General features: G+C 43.7%; 1 pseudogene; it reads left to right on the top strand.

Moving 5' to 3' along the window:
- The first annotated feature begins 10,548 nt into the window (after positions 1–10,548).
- On the top strand, positions 10,549–11,170 carry LOC101545048 (CDKN2AIP N-terminal-like protein; annotated as a pseudogene).
- The last annotated feature ends 274 nt before the right edge of the window (positions 11,171–11,444 follow it).

The raw sequence follows: 11,444 nt of genomic DNA, 5'->3' as shown, positions 1-11,444 counted from the left end.
TTGAAATCCTGCCTTCCCCCCTGATGAGTGGCCCGGGGCAAGTGTCCTCATCTCCTTTAGCCTCTTTTTTTTTTTTAACCTATAAAATAGAACCAATAAGAGTTCCTACATTGTGGAGATGTTTTGTGGCTCCGATGAGATAATGCAGCTCAATTTTTTTTTTTTTTGCTTTTTGGGTCACACCTGGCGATGCACAGGGGTTACTCCTGGCTCTGCACTCAGGAATTACCCCTGGCGGTGCTCAGGGGACCATATGGGATGCTGGGATTCGAACCCGGGTTGGCCGCGTGCAAGGCAAACGCCCTACCCGCTGTGCTATCACTCCAGCCCCTGCAGCTCAATTTTTAAAAAATTTTTAAATGTTATTGAATCACCGTGAGATAGTTACAAGATTTCATGTTTGGGCTACAATCTCACAATGATAAAACACCCATCCCTCCACCAGTGCACATTCCCTACCACTGATATCCCAGGTATACTCCCCCTTTCCCACCCTTCCCTACCTCCATGGCAGATAATATTCCCCATTCTCTCTCTCTACTTTTGGGCATTATGGCTTGCAACACAGACACTGGGAGGTCATCATGTTTGGTCCATTATCTACTTTCGGCATGCATCTCCCATCCCGACTGATTCCTCCAGCCATCATTTTCTTAGTGGTCCCTTCTCTATTCCATCTGCCTTCTCCCCTCCGCTCATGAAGCAGTCTTTCAGCTATGAGACAATCCCCCTGGCCCTTGTCTCTACTGTCCTTGGGTGTCAGCCTCATGTGATGTTATTTTATACTCCACAAATGAGATGCAGCTCAACTTAAAAAAAATGTTTGAGTGGTGGTGGTGGTTTGAACATTATTTTTGCCATCAGGATAGACTTGAAAGCAAATGTCTTGAGTCCTCACTTCCTCACGCCAGGATTCTTACTTTGAGAGTTTATTTAGTGATCAGGCTTGGGAACGGTTGATCTTCCAGCTGGTGCTCAAGCTTTGTGATCCTCCAAGAGCACTGAGCTGCTTACGGGGGATCAGAACAGCTCTTCAAAGAGGGGGGACTGCTCGGGAGCTCTGCCAAAGAGAGGCCCCACATGGCAGCTGGTGTGGATGGGGTGGGGAGCACACTGACCCCATGACTTTGGGGAACCAGCCTTTTCATGGGGCTTCTCTTGGGGGCACTTAGCAACTCACTTGGGAGAAAGATTATCTCCTTTTTGAAAGTAACCTGACCACCTGTCAGAACTGGACTTGGAAGAGGAATTGAAAGGCTCACCCTTGGCAGTCTAGCCGGGCTGCATTTGGGTAATTACACTGGCAGTGGTGCCTGAACTTGGCTTCCAGTCCCCTCTGTCTTCCGAGACTTTGATGATGCCACGGAAATGAGCTTCTGGGATCTACCCAAGACAGCCGAGACGCAGCCAGGGTGACCGGAGGCCGAGTGTGTAGCCACTACTTATAACTGTGGAAGTGACTTTCTATCGAGGAAAAGTGACATCTGAGAAAAGAAGAAAAATAACCAGCATGCCAAGTATTCCGCTCTCTTTTCCTTCTGACATGAATCTGGAATGTTCTCGAACACTAGGGTTTATATACATAGGTGAAGTTAGCACCACTTCCAATGGTGCTAACCAAACACCATGGGCCAGGAACGCGGTGGTTTGTACAGCCTTACTTTCCTCAACGAGGGGTTCTTCATCATACAGTCATTTCACAATTCTCTCATTCGTTGCCAGGCACTCCTGACCTGCCAGGCCCTGGCAGGAGTGAAATGGGTATACAATAGGATACAATAGGAATCGGAAGGCAATTTCTCTTATCTCCCTTTTGGAGATCAGAACTCAGTGGGCAATTCTGGAAATGGATACAGGAAGAAATTGTTTTCATGTAAGCAAAGAAAACCATGGCGAACACCACAAGGAGTATGTAGGGGGTGGTGGGGAGGGAAGGCAGGGAACTACTTATAAACAAATACTAGCATACTGAGTCAGGTTCCAGGATTTTAGAGCCAGAATGTCAGTGTACCTGTCCTGGGAAGATGTATACCCAGAAACCCGGGTGCCCAGGAATGATGACCACCAACACATACTTCATATCCTTATTTTTTTTTGCATGGGGTGGAAATGTTTCCCAAGCCTAGCTCAGAAGACCTGGGGACCCCTTCTGGCAATTCTCAGTCAACTGGGCCAATAGTTCAATGCAAGGGCCCCAGGATTGGTGTCACTCAGGTCTGTGGTACCAGTTGCTCCTGGTTATGCTCGGGGAACCAAATGTGGGTCAGCCACAAGAGAAGCATACGTCTTAACACCTGTACTATCTCCCAGACCCCATATCCAAGTATTTTGTTGCAATCCAAACCATTAGGGATTTGGTGTTGGTGTGGATGTGGGGAGAAAGGGACTCTCCTTAACTGCTGGTGGGAATGCCGACTGCTTCAGCCCTTTTGGAAAACAGTATGGACGTTTCTCAAAAAATTAGAAATTGAGCTCCCATTTGACCCAGCAATACCACTTCTGGGAATATATCCCAGAGATGCAAAAAAGTATAGTAAAAGTGACATCTGCACCTATATGTTCATTGCAGCACTGTTCACAATAGCCAGAATCTGGAAAAAACCCGAGTGCCCAAGAACAGATGACTGGTTAGAGAAACTTTGGTACATCTACACAATGGAATACTACACAGCTGTTAGAAAAGATGAAGTCATGAAATTTGCATATAAGTGGATCAACATGGAAAGTATCATGTTAAGTGAAATGAGTCAGAAAGAGAGGGCCAGACATAGAAAGATTGCACTCATTTGTGGAATATAATGTAACAGAATGGTAGACTAACACCCAAGAATAGTTGAGATAAGTACCAGGAGGATTACTACATAGCTTGAAAGCTGGCTTCACATGCTAGGTGAAGAAGCAGCTCTGATAGAAAAGGGATCGCCAAGCAAAGGGTGCTAGGCGGGCCCACTAAGGATGGGAGATACAGGCTGAAAATAGACTATAGACCGAACATGATGCCTAGTAAATACCTCTATAGCAAGCCACAACAACCAAAAAAAGAGAGAGCAAAAGGGAATGCCCTGCCACAGAGGTGGGGTGGAGTGAAGGGGACAGGGTGGGGGCGGTGGGAGGGGTGCTAGGACCATTGGTGGTGGAAATTGGGCACTGGTGGAGGGATGGGTACTTGTTCATTGTATGACTGAAACGTAAGCATAAAAACTTGTAAGTCTGTAACTTTATCTCACCGTGATTCACTAATAAAATTTTTTTAACTTTAAAAATTAAAAAAATAAAAAATAAAAATTAAGATGGTAAAATTTTGTTATATGTATTTTACAAAAAGAATTTTAAAATTATTTTTATGATTAACTTGCTAGGCATGTTTATTCACCATTAAAACATTACCTCACTTTAAAAACAATAAATAAACTAAAAAATAAAAACCTGACTTTGTGGAAATTTTATTTTATAATGTTTCTGTAACTGTATTGATGCACAAGAGCCATTTTACAGATCGTTTATTCTACAAATATTAAAATATTTTATAACATAATATTTATCATTGAAGCAATTTATTAATGCATTTTCCAGCTCTTACAAGTTCTTTCTGACCATTTCTCACTATCTAACTATACTCACCTGAATCTCCCTTGATTTTTACAAAAAATGTCCATGTTATTGTTTCAGGGTCAAAGGAACAGCTCATCTCAAATGGTCAAGCACACACTTTGCATGCAACAGTCTCAGGTGTGATCCTGGCACCACCTGGTTCTTCCAAGTATCACCAGCAGAGACCCCCAAGTACTGAGCCAGATAGCCCGTATGCACTGGCAGCCTAAAAACAAACCCAGAAGTTATTGATTTATCATTTATTTATGACACTGAATAATTGCAGGGTGTCGCTGTACACCTGCAAGTGTGTCTGAGCCTCACTATACTCACCACCAAAGTTCTGGTGTCATTTCCATGAACAGAGTGACCCTACGACCTTCTCATCCTACCCACTTCCCCTCCCCTCTGGTACCATTATATATACTTTTTTCAGAGTCTAAGAATCATGTTAAAATTGTGACTTGTTAGTCCATTTACTTTGGCGATTTATTTTCCACACGTAAGTGTAAATATCCAGCAATTATTTCTCAATTTCCTATCTTTGAGTTTTGCATAGCACAATCACCTCAAGTTCCATAGAGACTGTGAAAAATCGCAAGGTTTCATCTTCTTAATAGCTGAGAGGTACCCACACCACATCCTCTTTATCCACATATGTGTCAATGGAGATTTAGGTAAAGTTCACATTTTACCTATTGTGAATAATGCTGCTTTGAAGATTGGGGTGAAAATATCCTTTCAAATCATTGTTTTCATAGCCTTCAGATAAATGTCTAGGAGTGATGTAGCTGGGTCTTATGGTATTTCCATTTTTAGCTTTTAAAGAAATCTCCAAACCATTTTCCATAGAAACTGCACCAATTTATATTCCCATCCAACAGAAAACCAAAGTTTATTTCCCTCCTCATCCTCCACAATACTTGTTTTTAATATTTCTGATATAAGTAGCATGAGATTATGACTGTGAAACAATGACTCATTGTGGCTTGATTTGCATTTGTCTAACAACCAATAATAATTCTTTCTTGTGTATGTGAGACATCTCTATGTATTCTTTGAAAAAGTGTCAATTCAAATTTTCTAACCATTTTTGATAGGTTTCATTGTGGTTACTGAGTAGTATAAGTTCTTTATATGTTTTGGGTATTAACTCATTATGTAATGATGGCAAATATCTTCTTTAGGTTTTTATGGTGGTTTCTTGTGGTTATGAAGAAGTTTGATATGGCGGATCCACACAATGAAATACTACATAGCTGTTAGGAAAAATGAAGTCATGAAATTTGCCTATAAATGGATGGACAAAGAGAGTATCATGCTGAGTGAAATGAATCAGAAGGAGAGGGACAGATGTAGAATGACAGCACTCATTTGTGGTATATAAACATACATATATACATAGTAGAAGAGAAATACACACACATATATAACATATATATGTATATATATATATATCTTAGAAAACTAATATTCACAGCCAGGGAAAACAGGAGCTAGGAGGACTGGTCAAGTGTTGAAATCAACCACAAGTGTGTGAGGGGCAGAGGGTAAGTAAGATAGAGAAGGGACCAGTATGATAATAATAGCTGGAAAATGATCACGCTGGACAAGAACTGAGTGTTGAAACTAGGTAAAGGGATAATTATGATAACCTTTAAGTATCACTGTCACTGTCACTGTCATCCCTTTGCTCATCGATTTGTTTGAGCAGGCACCAGTAACGTCTTTCATTGAGAGACTTATTGTTATTGTCTTTGGCATATCCAATATCCAATACGCACGGGTAGCTTGCCAGGCTCTGCCTCTCGGGCTCGATACTCTCGGTAGCTTGCCAGGCTCACCGAGAGGGGCAGAGGAATCGAACTCGGGTAGGCAGCATGAAAGGCGAACGCCCAACCAGTGTGCTATCGCTCCAGCCCAACCTTTCAGTATATGTATTGCAAACCACAATGCCTAAAAGGAGAATGAGTGAGAGAGAGAGAATGAGAGAGAGAGAGAGAGAGAGAGAGAGAAGAAAAGTGCCTGACATAGAGGCAGGCTGAGAGGTGGGGGGTGATGGGAGGGAACCTGGGGACACTGGTGCTGGGAAGTGTACACTGGTGGGGGGATGGGTGTTGGAACACTGGATGACTGAAACCTAGTCATGAACAGCTTTGTAAGGGTCTACCTCACAGTGATTGGATTAAAAAAGAAGAAATTTAGTTTGATGTAGTCCCATTTGTTTTGATTTTCAATCCTTTGGACACTGGAATCAAGTCCCCAGAGACATCCCCAAAGACATAGAGTGAATGTCCATGTGTATTGTACCTAAATTTTTTCTGTATGCTTTTTATGTCTTATATCCAAGTCTTTAATTCAATTTGAGTTTATTTTGTGTATGGTGTTAAATGATGACCCAGTTTCTATCTTACTTCTCCCTTTTTCGTTTCCTTTTTCTTTCCTTTCCTTTTTTCTTCCTTTCTTTTCTTTTGCTTGTAGCTGTTCAGTTTTCCCTGCACCAGTTCCTGAAGAGACTTTCTTGTCTCCATTTTCATGGTCTGGTCTCCTACATTGTGACTTAAATGTTCATGCCAGTGTGGGTTTGTTTCAGAGCTTTCTGTTCTGTTTCATTGATCTGTGTGAGTATTTTTTTTATCTCCTGTGATTCTTCTCTATACTCCATTATCCCAACACAAGCCTTTCTTACCACATTTTCCATAATTTTATGATTGTTGGTCTATTTTGTCTTTTTCTTCCCCTAGATAGTGAAATCCTGGAGTTAAGGACTGTGTTCATTGTCTCTGTGTGTTCAGAACCTAGCTATTGTGGCCTGGGTTTCTCTAAAAGCAAACTCCAAGACAAGTATTCTAACACAGTAGTTTATTTGGGAGATAGGGGCAGAGAACCCTGGGAATGGAGAGGAGGGGGGGAACCATGGGAAGAAGGGGGCTAATCAGAAGGATTGTGTGATTAAGCAAGTTGCCAACTGCTCCAGAGCACCTGAGAAACCAGGTAGAACCACATCCTGGTTTTCATCCAATAATGGGTGAGGGATCAGGGGCATTGATCCACCGAGTCCCAATTTGTTGGGGTTGAGGGCTGCTTCCAGAGGTATGAGCTTCCCAGCATTTCTGGTTTGCTCTCCTGATAGCAAGGCTTTTCTTGTGACCAGAAAATGGCCTCAGAACTCCAGGCATTTGCTCACTGAAAGCTACCTTCAGAACATCAAGATGGGTTACAAGAGTTTTGGGAAGACAACAACAGCAGAATTGCCTGGTACCCAGTGACTCAGCATTGCAATGCGGCTAAGGGATACACATTAATGTGAGCTTCAGGGCAATCTTCATGTTACTGACATAGAATCAAGCAAGCTATGACCTGTTAGGCAGCCAAAGAACCTCGTTTGGGTGGGGAGGTGTTTCTGCAGCAGTCAAGAACAGAGTACTGTGCCAAGCAGCATGTTGTTTTAAGTCTCCTTTTTTCCTTTGCCCAGTTCAAGGGTAGCCAAATCCATCTGTGTTTTAGCATCTGCAGGTGTTGGGAACTCAATTACCAAGGGTTCCTAAGATGTTGTTGCCTCCTGAAAGGATCTGAATCATAGCAGATGCTTCTCATGAATGATATTTAGTAGCACCATATCCAACCACTTTGTTAACTTACACACTCATGGTGAGATGGGTCTTCTTCATTTCTTCTTTCAGATTGAAAGCCACCAAATTCTCCAAACTTCCCTTATACTTCTGGAAATCTCTCTGGACACCATTCCTTTGTAGAAGTAACAGGCATAGTACTGTTCTGGGACTTAACCTAAATTTAAGCATCTTGAGGCAACATTTTCATGCAGACAGACAAATACACACACATAAAATAAGACCTAAAATAATTTTTTTAAAACACTATATCCCTACAACTTTGGGAAATCTGGAACTAGGAAAATATAAAACACAATAATGCCCACATCTTCCAATGTATTAATGCCTGTAAGTATCCTAGGAGTAGAATAGTATAGTGTTCATAAGAGTATATCATCATCTATAGCACCAGGCCTCTATTCCTTCATACATAAAATGGGATGAAAACCCTCATCTAATCGGTTTGCAATGAAGCTTAAAGGAGTCAATACATGTAAAGCTCTTAGGATAACACTCAACTCTTTGAATAGTTGCCAGAACTCTAACAGACACTGAGTGACCAAAGAATAATCCATCTGTTCATTATTCATTCATTCAGCAGAAGTGGATTGAGCATCAACCCTGAAGTGTGCTGAGAAAAGGAACCTGCTCCCAGATTTTACCATTTACATCCTACAAGGGCAGCAATGGGGGCAAGTTGCTCAGCTGACGGGGTGGAGGTCAAGGAAGACTTCCTGCAACTGAGGATCATGAAAACAAAACAAAACAGGATAAAGAATGTTTCCAGGAGGGAGGGTAGTGGCATGTTTTGGAAGAGAGAGCCTTGCAGAGAGTGTCTTGCTGTGATTAGGATAGTTGGAAGATGAAGGTGGGCCTCTCAGCATCTCCATCCTGGGAATGTGGGAGAGAAGGAGGGAATCAAGGCCCCATGTTGACTTCTAGCCACATCTCCCACATTGTTCCTTTTTCCTTGTACAGTGGGCTGGAGCGATAGCACAGCGGTAGGGCGTTCGCCTTTCACGCGGCTGACCTGTGTTTGATTCCTCCGCCCCTCTCGGAGAGCCCGGCAAGCTACCGAGAGTATCGTGCCCCCACAGCAGAGCCTGGCAAGCTACCCGTGGCGTATTCAATATGCCAAAAACAGTAACAATAAGTCTCACAATGAGAGACGTTACTGGTGCCCGCTCGAGCAAATCCTTGTGCAGTGCGCCTGCCGACCCTCCAGTCTCTGTGAATCTGGAGAAGGCAGGAAGCCTGGCTCTTGTTTTCTTGACTTCCCCCCAGTCACAGCAACCTTCTTGCAAACGGGCTGCCCCACAGCCCCTGTCTTTGCTCCTTGTATGGAAGCTGAATCTCATTTCCTTCTGTTCAAGCAGCACGTCTGTCTTCATCGTCTGCTGAGGCCTTAGCACTGCGTCGCTCTTCTGGGTCCTTCGCACACGGCAGAACGGACTCCCCCACCTCAGGCTGAAAGTGAAGTTTCCCAGCATACCTGCTCTCTCTACCACAGGCTCCTCATCACCCTTCATCCTTCTCTGCAATTCTGTTTTCATTCACAAGATTCTCCCTTTTATTTCAACTGCGGAGTCCAACTGTTGTCACGCTTTACCTTCCCGCTATAATGTAGTACAATAGCAATGACTTGGGGGCCATCTGGATCTGAGCCTGAATCCTACTTCCTAGTAGGATTCCAAGGTCTTAAAGCAAGTGACTTAATCTCTTCGGGCTGCATTCCTCTAATCTGTAAAATGGGGCTGATAATATAGCCCTGCAGTTGTGAGGATTAAATAACCATTATAGAGCCGCGATGCTCGTCAACCGCTGGTATCTGTGACTCACGTCACAGACCCAGTATGTCCAGTTTCCAACTCTTAAGCACTCCCTGTCTGCACTTTCTTTCATGGTTACTGATACAGTTCCCAGAAATCTTGCGAAAAGTCAATCAGGGTCAATGGAAGATAATTTCTTGGCACTGAGAGCTCCCTCTTTAAAATCCAGCATCCAGGGAAGTTATTCTCACTCCAAGCTGCTGAGCTATTTTTCAAACTTAGCTATGAGCAGTAATTCTAGATCTGTGATCCCTGAAAGAGAGCAAGTGATTCGGAAGTTGTTTTTCTCTAAAGCAACATGTGCACAGCATCCAGAACAATTAGATCCTGATTGTCAGGCCAAATTTCCATCAAGACACTGATGAGCTATAACCCCCTGGAGCTTTGCTCTTGTCACTGATGGAATCAGCAGCAGCATCCAAGCTTTCGATGGAATCACAAGCCTTATAATTAGTATGAGTCCATTCATTATCATGGGCCTGGGTGTGTGTGTATGTGGGCGAGAATCAGAGCAAGGGACCAGGAAACAAATTGAAAAGCATAAACTGAGAAAGGGAAAAGGATGAAAACCATTTAAAACGCACAAGTATAATTAGAGGGTCTTAACTACCCAACTCAGGAAAACCCAAGCAGGCTACAGGGAGAGGTAATGATGAATCTAAGTACTGGATGCAAGGCCACTCTGGGGAGAGTGTGAAGGGCATCCAGCCTGCCTTTCTGCCCCTTCTCCACTTCTTTCTCTCTCTCTCTTGCATCTTATTCTCACTGTCTGGGCACCTAAGAGTGAGAACAGGGACAACAGCCAAGAAAGAGGATGGGTGTGGGAGGAGGGAAGAGGAGGACTCTTAACCAAGGGGCCAGGAGTATCTGGCAGTCAGCACTCTGCTTCCTGCCCTCTGTGCTTGGGGTCTGCAATATGCAGATGAGAAACAGCTCTTGTTCAGGGGCCACTCTGGGCTGACTTAAATAAGTGTCCTCAGACTCTCTAGAGGTAAACCAATATCCAAGATCAACATGAGTGAAACCTTTCACATATCCACGAAATGCCCACTGGTCTCAACACAACTCTATGAAAGAATGCAGTGGGGATAATCCTCCCCATGGTACAGAGGAAGATGGCAGATGGGGACTTTGAGTAAGAAGAGTCATGCCCCATCAATCCCCCCAACACCCACCACACCAAGCGTGATTTTATGAATTGGTCCATGGAAAGTTCCTCTAAATACCAGCGACAGAGGAAAAATTCCAGTTCAACTCGAGGGATCCAGGCCCATGTCCTTCCCAGTGGCATGTTCCTGATCCCAACCAAACCTTGATCTTCGTGGACAAATATCAGAGTGTAGTTAAAAGTGAAGACTGAGACTGGAGAGGTAGTACAGTGGGCATGGGGCTTGCTTCGCAGCCACCAAACCAGTTTGATCCCAAGCATGTCATATGGTCCCCTAAGGACTGCTAGGACTGACACTTGAGTGGAAGTTATGAGCAAAATTGGGTGTAACTCAACGGAGGACGCCATGGTGGGTGGCGAGGCGGCCGCCGCCGTGGAGGAGCTGGTTTAGGGGGTGCGGCAGGCCACTGACTTTGCGGAGCAGTTCCGCTCCTACTCGGAGAGCGAGAAGCATTGGAAAGCCCGCATGGAATTCATCCTGCGCCACCTTGCCGACTACCGCGATCCTCCCGACGGCCGCGGCCACCTGGACCAGCTGCTGTCCCTCTCCATGGTCTGGGCCAATCACCTCTTCCTGGGTTGCAGTTACAACAGAGACCTTTTAGACAAGGTGATGGAGGTGGGTGATGGGATTGAAGTGGAAGACCTGCCACAGTTTACTACCCGGAGTGAATTAATGAAAAAGCATCATAGCTAAGGCAGAAGATTCTTCACATTTCCCTCATCAGCTTGAGGCTTCCAGAGGAGGCTGGGATGAATGTGACATTGACCACTGCTGCTCTCTTCATACTCCTGGTGTTACCAGCATGCAGGAAAGGGCAACTGGAATGAAAAGGAGTCTTGCTTACATAAGCATTTTAAAAGTTCTCATTCTTTCAATACCTATCATTAAGCAAGTATGCATGGATATTTATTTATAAATCATGCCTTCAGTTTTCATGTTAAACTTTGTGTTATAAAACCCTTTTTTAAATAATGGCAAAAAAATTGGGTGTAACTCCCAAACAAAAAATAATCATTAAAAAAAAAAGCAGGGGACTGGAGCAATAGTACAGCATGGAGGGCATTTGTCTTGCATGTAGCTGACCTGGGTTCAATCCCCGGCATCCCCCATATGGTCACCTGAGCACAGCCAGGAGTAATTCCTGAGTTCAGAGCCTGGAATAACCCCTGGGCATCCAAATATATATATATATACACATAAAGTTTATATAAATATATAAATGTATATGTATATAAAAC

The sequence above is a fragment of the Sorex araneus genome, chromosome 5 (genome assembly GCF_027595985.1).
Source record: "Sorex araneus isolate mSorAra2 chromosome 5, mSorAra2.pri, whole genome shotgun sequence".
Taxonomy (NCBI): Eukaryota; Metazoa; Chordata; class Mammalia; order Eulipotyphla; family Soricidae; genus Sorex; species Sorex araneus.
The sequence above is the reverse complement of the archived record's forward strand: the minus strand, read 5'-3'. Positions and strand labels throughout refer to the sequence as shown.